Below are 9,559 nucleotides of genomic sequence, written 5' to 3'. Positions count from 1 at the left end.
GATATGGATATTGGGCAATGGAAAGTTATCTTTTGGGCTTGCCCTGTTCAGATTGCGGTAGTCGACGCATACCCTGATCTTCCCATCTTTCTTTGGTACTGGCACCACATTAGCCAACCAATCAGGATATCGAGTGACCCGAATAACCTTTGCTTGCAACTGCTTGGTTACTTCTTCTTTAATCTTCACACTCATATCTGTCTTGAACTTCCTCAGTTTCTGCTTGACGGGAAGGCATGCCGGGTCAGTGGGCAATTTGTGAACCACTAGCTTGGTGCTTAAACCCGACATGTCATCATACGACCATGCAAAAACATCTTTAAACTCAATGAGTGCTTTGATTAATTCTTCCCTAATGCCAGGCTCCATATGGATGCTGATTTTGGTTTCTCGGACATTATCCGCATCCCCTAGATTTACAGCCTCGGTGTCATTCAGATTAGGCTTGGGTTTCTCTTCAAATTGGCATAGTTCTCGGTTTATTTCTTCGAAGGCTTTATCCTCGTCATATTTAGACTCATCGTCACAATCGATCTCTTGTATCATTAAATCAGAGTCAGATTGATTTATTAGACTAGGTCGAAGATCCGCCATGCATGCCATGTCATTAGAACCAGTAAAAAGAGAACTGTTCAGAAAGAGAAAAGAATAAAACAAAGTTAAAATGAGACAAGAAAAAGAATTTTATTAAAAATGCGGGATAACAGGGTTCACACTTTTACAAGACAAAATGAGATTTGGATTACACCCTGAATAATCCGAAAAACAAGAAAGCAAAAATCAAAGCCTACTACCAGGACTCTCCCCGAGTAGGAAGAGGAGTAACCGTCCAATTGTTGGTTTTGGCCTCAGGCCCCATAAACTGTATGTCTGTTCCACTGGAATCCTCTCCGACTTCTACCATATTGACATCAGTGAACAATCTTTCGAAGCTCTAATTCAGATCCCCGTCAATCCCAATCAGTGGCCCGAGAATTTTCGGGACCGGTGACCCCGTGGCGCTTGCTCTAACAAAAGATCTTGAGAGATGTGGCACATGTTTAGGAAGAAACCAAACTTTCTTCTTCATTTTCCGCGCTCGCTTTACATCTGTCGCAGTCGGTTTGAACCCCAACCCAAAGGTCTCCAAATTCTTGGGCAAGGAAACAGGTTGAACAATTCCCTGAAGCTCAGCTCCCAAGCCTTTTCCTGGCACAAACCCATTACCCAGCATTTCTGAAACCATCATGACCGTTGCGGAAGATACCCTAGGGTGCTGAATGATTTCACCCTCGGGGATCTTGTTTGTCGACACTGCATCAAAAATCTGGTAGACCCAGGGACTTTGTCATCATTGGTCTCTATGAAGGGTACAATGGCGCCTCCTATGGTGCACGCAGTGTCCTCGCCGTGCAACACGACCTCTTATCTATCCCACTCGAACTTGACCATCTGATGCAAGGTGGATGGCATTGCTTTGGCTGCATGGATCCACGGTCGTCCCAACAGAAGGTTATAAGATACTGCAACATCTAATACCTGGAATTCTATGGTAAACTGGACTGGACCGATGGTCAACTCAAGTACAATATCCCCCACGGTGGCTGTTCCATTTCCGTCAAATCCTCGGACGCAAATGCTATTCTCGTGGATTTTTTCGTGGTCGATCTTCAATTGGTTCAGGGTGGATAATGGACAAATATTGGCACTTGAGCCGTTATCCACCAATGCCCGAGTAACTGCCGAATCTTCACATTTGACAGTTAGGTAGAGAGCTTTATTATGCTCCATGCCCTCCACTGGCAGATCATCATCTGAAAATGTTACCCTGTTCACCTCGAAAATTTTGTTGGAAATCATTTCCAGGTGATTTACAGAAATCTCGTTGGGCACATGAGCTTCATTTAGTATCTTCATCAGGGCCCGACGATGTTCATCCGAATGGATTAGTAATGATAGCAGCGAGATCTGGGCCGGTGTTTTCTTCAACTGTTCGACCACGGAGTAATCCTGCACTTTCATCTTCTTTAAGAATTCCTCAGCTTCTTCTTCTGACACAGGTTTCTTTGTTGCAGTTGGATTGGGTCTTTTCAACTCCGCCGGAGCAAAACACCGTCTTGATCGAGTTAGTCCCTGTGCCTCACAACTATTCTCCTCCACTTGTTGTCCCTTGTACATCACCACTGCCTTCTCGTACTTCCAAGGCACGACCTTGCTATCAATCACTGGTGTTTGGACTACTGGCTTTATGATGACCGGTTCCCTGCAGACCCCCTTCACAACAACCACGGGTGCAGATGATGCTCCCGTTATTACCAACTTGGCTGGTTCTGGTTTCCTTGTAGCGGCAGATGGATTCTTCCCCAATATCACCACTGGTTTGACATCTTCCCCCTTCAACTGTACCCCTGCTTCCTCATCGATCAATTTTTCTTTCGGAGTGGCACAGATCATCATCACTGTCTGTGAGGATTTCTTCGGCTCCCCTCCTTCGTGCACAAGCTCGATCATGTGGGCTTCGGGGTGCTTTGGCAATGGGTTCTGGTTAATGTTGGGTGCCTCCGGGGCCTGTACCTCGATCTTGTTAGTATCAATAAGATCTTGTATCGCATGTTTCAGCCTGCAACATTTCTCGGTATCATGTCCGGGAGCTCCCGAACAATATTCACATCTTACCGAGTGATCCATATTTTGGGGTAAGGGATTTGGCAATCTAGGCTCAACAGGATTTAATAAACCCAACTGCCTCAATTTGTGGAACAAGGCAATATAAGTTTCCCCCAACTCAGTAAAAGTTCTTTGCCTCTGCAATCTTTCATTTCTGGAGGCCGGATTTCCCCTGAAACCCATCCCTGGAGGGTTCCTGTAGGCTCTTGGTGGTGGATAGGTGTTTTGTGGTGGTGGGTATGTGTTATGTGGAGGTGGGTATGTATTGTGGGGAACCGGCGCGCGCCATTGTGGGCGAACCGGAGGTTGGGTGTATGTCTGGGCTTGATGGACGGTGAAATGTTGTTCTTGTGGTAGGTAGTAGGGTTGTGGAGGGTAATTTGGAATGTGTGGGTAGTTTAGACGATGGGGTCTGGGTTGGTAATGAGGGGAAGGACCTCTAGATCTGGACCAATTGTCGGCCTCTATTGTCGTGACCTCCTCTCTCCTTTTCTTTCTGAGCGCACCTCCCGTGCCGCTCTGAATGGCCTGAGTTGTTGCCTTAATTGCCGAGTAACTCAGGATCTTATTGGACTTAAGTCCCTCTTCTATCATACCTCCCATTTTCACCACTTCATTAAATGATTTGCCAACTGACCTCACCAAGTGACCAAAGTAAGTTGGCTCGAGAGTTTGTAGAAAGTAATCCACCATTTCTCCCTCTCTCATTGGGGGATCAACTCTGGCTGTCTGTTCTCTCCATCGGAACCCAAATTCCCGGAAGCTCTCTCCGGGTTTCTTCTCAAGCTTTAGCAATGTGAGACGGTCTGGGACTATCTTAAGGTTGTATTGGAAATATCCTGCGAAAGCCTATGCCAAGTCATCCCAGGTGTACCACCTACTCGGATGTTGTCTTGTATACCACTCTAATGCCGACCCGCTCAAACTCTGGCCAAAGTAAGCTATCAATAGCTCATCTTTGCCCCCTGCTTCCCTCATTTTGCTACAAAAACCCCGTAGATGTGCCATAGGATCGACATGCCCTTCGTATAAATCGAACTTGGGCATCTTGAACCCTGCTGGTAATTGAACGTCAAGGAAAGGGCATAGATCCTTGTAAGCCACGCTGACCTGGTTGCCTAACACGTGTATATTCCTGAAGGATTTCTCCAAGCTTTTAAATTTCCGCATCACCTCGTCCTGCTCTAGGCTCTTAGCCGGCTTTTCAATCTCCGCTGGGACCTTAAAGTGGGGATTATAGGTATGTGGCTCGGGTGCTTTGAACGTGAGTTCAGGGGGGTAATATTGTGTATCGTGAGCTTGAAACAATGGCTCACTGGATGATCTATGCAATGGGGCTGGGGGAGGTGCCACAAAGACGGGAACATTTGGTGGAGGAGGGTTTTGACTGGGTGGTGGAGCTTGGGGATCATAAGCCTCTCTTCCCTGATAGTAGTGATGTCTTGGGAAACTCGTTGAAGGACCGGGAGAGGGATATTCTGACGTGTGTCCTGGTTGGAGAGTAGGAGTAACAGGTAGTTCCTTCCCTTTTTGGGCTCTAGCTAAGGCTATCTGCATTTCATTCATTTCCAGCCTCATTTTTTCCATTTTTTCCATGGCTTCCTTCAGCATCTGATGTGCTGTCTTTTCCGACTCAACACTGTTGTCTGATCCAGTCATGCTTTCTGGTATAGGACCTTTCGATCTTGTTTGATAATGGTACGGTGCCAGTACGCTCTAACAACTAACTGGTATGATTGGTAAAACAACAAACTTGTCAGTGTTAGAGTCTTAACAGATATTGTAATTGCACGTAGGGGGATGCAATGCTCTTAGGTAGTTAATCATTTCTAACATGCTTTTGCACTGACCACATGCATCATCCCGGCTTATTTTATTCTGACAGATATATATATGTATTTATTTTATTCTTTTTTTTACTACGGTCGAATCCTATAGAGATTGCCTACGTATCGTGATCCCGCACGAATCAGACCAAGCGTAGTTCGTGCATCCATAAAATAAAGACCCAATTTTACATTTTGTTACCCAAATATGCTATTACAAACTGTTATTTGAAAGAAAACAAACGAAATACAGACTCCACACTATTAACAATGTTTGAAGAGAACATAGGGGTAGACAACAAACTCTGAAAAACAAACAAGTACAGACTTGAACTAGGGATACATTAAAGATTTCAATTTAGGTGCCCGCGAGGCATCGTTCGGCCTTTCCGCGGGCTTTGGTGTAAGACCCCTTTGCAAGTTCTTTAACTCATTCATGATCCAGTGGACGTAGCCCATGATGGAGGCAAGAAGGGTATCACGAGGTATTTGCTCACATGCTAGGCATCTCATGTAGATGTAGTGCCCAATCTCATCAATCCTACCTCGGATATTATCTCTTTCTATGCACAGCTGTTCTATCCGTTGATTCTTTAGTCCCAATATTCGAGTATAGTCAATGAGATGATCTTGGAACCTCTCCATTTGTTCTTCCATTTGGGCCATTGACTCATAGCAGCGTTCCCTATCTGTTCTAGCATCCCGGGCTTGTTTAAGGACCCGATTATTGAGAATGGAGTTTATTTCTCTCAATGTTGTAACACTCATTTCGTAGTCTCTTTTCACTTGCCATAGGTGCTCTCTCCGTGCTGCTGTAACTTTTGCCCACCTGATCCGCATTCTTGCTATACAAGCCTCAGATCTCTCCAAGTCTTCTCGGGTTTTGCTGACCTGACTCCTCAACTCTGCTATCAACCTCGTATCAGCCCATCTTCTCAGGTTGTTTTTGGCATCCATTTTCATCCTCCGGATCTGAGATTTGAGGTTCTCGCTTTCTCTGGTTAATCTGTTCTTTTTTCCCTTGACGGCAGCAACCTGCACTTTGTTCTTAAATTTTAGATCCTTAATATGTTGTTTCAGCTTACCTATTTCGGCAAGATATTCCTTCTCTTTGGCTAACCGGTCCCAATGTTCTTGTGAAGCCTTGGCAAACTCTTGAAGGTGAGGTCTTTTAGCCGGCCTTCCAGACGACATTTCCCCTTTGTACCAAGCCTGATATCCAGGTGAAACTTCCCCTCTTGCTTGGTTCAACACACAAGTATTTGCCTCTAAGTATTGACATTGGCTCCAAATCTGGCGGACCCTCGCTTCAGGAAACTGACCATCGGAACTGATCTCAATTACCTGAGTGCTTAAATCCTCATCTTTGGGCACTATCTGATACCTCCCAAGTTGCCTCAAAACCCGATACGGCGCATAAGGTTGAATGCTCTTAAGTCCCATCAAGAGAAAATAGGGTCTAGCTGCTGGCATGTATATGACTTCGTCGATCGGTAACCATCCCAGTGTCCACTGTATTTGACTGGCGTTGAGGGTCCGGAAATATGAAGTCCATGCCGAGACTCCTTCAGGTAGGCGGGCCTCATTAATTCTGGTGTAGAACTCCTCTATGCATGTCTTTTCAGAAGACCCATGGCTTAGGAACTGGGCTCGGTGACATAGGTGTTCGGTCATCCACATTTGCAACAACAAGTTACAACCTTCAAAAAAGTTTCCTCCGGCTTTGCAGGCCGTGAGAGCTCGGAACATATCAGATACAATCATCGGTGCCAGCGTGCTATCTTTTTGAGTGAGCAAAGTACTGACGACCCCAGCTATCTTTATGTCAATATTCTCGTCTTTCCTCGAGAAAATTAAAAGCCCTAAGAAGGTTATCATGAAAGCAACCCGTCTATGTTCGTCCCACTTTCGACGGTTACTTTTGCTGCACAACTTGTTTTCTGGCTTGTCGAATCCTCTTATGTAGCCATATCTTTGGTATATGAAGCTCAGAGTGCAAAAACCTTTTGCCAAATCAGGGTTATGGATTGTTCTGACTATCTTTAACGAGTCCAGAAACCGGTGCACTGCTACAGCTCTTGGAGCAACCAGGTATTTATGCCTCAACGGAACCTCAGTACTGCCGATGTACCCTGCTATTTCTTCTAAAGTTGGGGTGAGTTCAAAGTCCGAGAAATGGAAGACATTGTGCGCAGGGTCCCAGTAAGGGACAAGGGCTCTTATAATATCTCCTCGAGGCCTGATGTCCAACAAACTTGTGAGACCTTTCAAATGTTTCTTGATTTCGTCATGCCCTTCTTTGCCTAAATCACTCCACCATAGCCGTAACTGGAGGGGAATTTTATTCATGATTGAAAAAGTTTCATTCTGAATCGTGCTCATTCTGCACATTTATTAATATGATTAAACAAAAGAAAATTTATTTGACTCAAAATGATTTGATTATTTTCTTAAAAAAAAAACAGATCTTCCGAACACGACCTTTCAGCACTTCATGGACGAAGATTTTAAGGTTGTGCGAGTAAAAAAAATGACAGAAGTGGCCATTTATACAAAGTCAGCCTTCCGGCGTTCCTTTTGGGAGCATTCAGCTTTTGATAAAAAACGTCATCACCCGACTCTGTGACAAAAAATTAAAATTTTGACATATATTTTTTGATTTTTTACAAAATGGGAGGTTGGACCCGAAGAGGGTTGCCTACGTATCTCATATCCTGTGAGAATCAAACCGACGCAGACATAAACTAAACTCGTAAACAAGACTCCTTTCTTTTTCTTTTTTTTTTTCAAATAAATTAAACTAAAAAAAACAAAACATTTTTATTTTTCTTTTTCAAAATTATGGCAGGGTTTTGATACTTTTTGGACTTTTGGCTTTATTTTTCTAAAAAGTAGTTATCTCCCTACACTGCTATTTTTCTCTTCTTTTTTTTTTTCATAATTTATCTTAAAAATTGATGATTTCAGAAGCCGGTCAGCATGCAGATCTGAAGAAAATAAATATGCAAATCAAACAGGATGCAGCAGGATGGTCTTTTTCTATTTCAGGTTGCTAGTCCTAGACGGACCCAACCCCTGTGTTGAGTCCCCTAAGTCAAATGCAACGTGATGCAAATAAGCGTTCCTACTAGGGATCCGGCATGAAGTCACGTTATTCTATGTTCAAAACCTGGGTCGGTGTTCTAGACAGTGTACCCGAGCGGACAACTCGAGCTGAGGAAGAAGCTCCTTTCCGGGAACCAAAAGGCCAGCCGGCTTAGAAACTTTCCGAGCCTCTTTTATTCAGGGTATGACACTAACAGAATAGGGAGTCTTAACCAGTAAGCACATCCCCGGAGGTAAGAAGAGAAGGTTTCGGCACAGTTTATATGTACAGTTCAAATAATATCAAAGTAGTAAAAAACATCATTTTGCACATTTAGGCCAAAACATGTAATAAGATCAAATAATAAATAAAGCCAAATATAACAATTCATCTAAGCTCGAATTCTAACCCTGAACCAGTGGTTCTGGGTAATAGTCCCCAGCAGAGTCGCCAGAGCTGTCACACCTCCTTTTTCGCCAGTCTGGGTAATAGTCTAAGCCAAACAGGATTTGTTTATTTGTTTCAGAGTCGCCACTTGGGAGATTTAGGGTGTCCCAAGTCACCAATTTTAATCCCGAATCGAGGAAAAGAATGACTCCATATTACAGTCTGCGTACCAGAAATCCGGATAAGGAATTCTGTTAACCCGGGAGAAGGTGTTAGGCATTCCCGAGTTCCGTGGTTCTAGCACGGTCGCTCAACTGTCATATTTGGCTTGATTATCTGATTTAATACATGTTGAATCTATATGCAAAATTTAACTTTTAACCGCTTTTATCATTATTCTTATTATTATTTTATACAAGAATTGCAACGTCGTGAAAACGCATCTCGAACCACGTCACAACCAGTGTACACGTGATTTGTTGACGCATTTTGACTCCGTCAAGATCGGGATTTGGGTTACATAAATGCACACCCATATTTGAGAAAATAACCTTAGTAAATATGCGCCAAAAGACTACGCATTATTATACTTTTAGGTAGGACCGTTGAAATTTACTAAACGGCCCATCCCGGGATCTAAGTATTCTTTTAAAAAAAAAATAAATAAATGAAATCAGAGAATCCTGCAAATTTTTGTATTGTTTGCATCTATTTATTTTTAGCGAAATCCTTCCTTATTTTATGAATATCCTTTAAGGACTACATTTTTATTATTACTAAGTTTGTCTATAAATATAAAATCAATCTCTACATACTTAAAAATAACATATTAAATAGAAGAGAAAAACAAATATTAACGGAAAGTAATAAAAATTATAATTATAAATACAACATGGAATTGTCAAATAATAATTTTTTATTAAAAAAAAACTAATTATCCCATAGTCGGATTAAAAATCATATTGTTAGATGACTTGAGCTATTGAAATTAATTATTTACAAATACTGAAAATTAGAAATAATCTTGATTACTAAACCGTATTTCTAAAAATTAAATAATTTAACCTTAACTAACCTTGTTTTAATTCAAATCCTGTCCTAATACTTGATTCGCAAAATTAATTCCTGTTTTAACTGAATTTAGCTACATGATTTCGATTAACTTAACGTTGGCGATACTAAAACCCTTATGAATAAGGAACTTAATCAATTTTGCCAAACTGATTTAATAAAGCCATTTTTACATTATTTTCTTCTATTTTAATTATTTGACAGTTTAATCAGTAATGAACATGCTTAAATATATACTACCTAATAGTCAGGTTAAAGAAAAGCATTATTTAATACATCGCTACAATATGCCTAATTATGCAAAACAACGGTGATTTACAGAATAATAATACATAAAATAATCTAAATGCAATTAATAAAAAAAACTAAATTAAAAATTTAAACTTCCATTCTTCATTTTCAGCTTACAAAAGGCCAAAATTACAGTTGTGTACCTGGTCTTGCCAATATAAGAAGAAGAAAGTCAGACACGTAGTACGTAACACAGCAACAACAATAATAACCAGCAATCCAGTCAACAGAAATCCCGGTGACAGATTTGAAA

The sequence above is a fragment of the Nicotiana tabacum genome, chromosome 22 (assembly GCF_000715075.1).
Source record: "Nicotiana tabacum cultivar K326 chromosome 22, ASM71507v2, whole genome shotgun sequence".
Classification (NCBI taxonomy): Eukaryota; Viridiplantae; Streptophyta; class Magnoliopsida; order Solanales; family Solanaceae; genus Nicotiana; species Nicotiana tabacum.
This window is presented reverse-complemented; position numbering follows the sequence as displayed.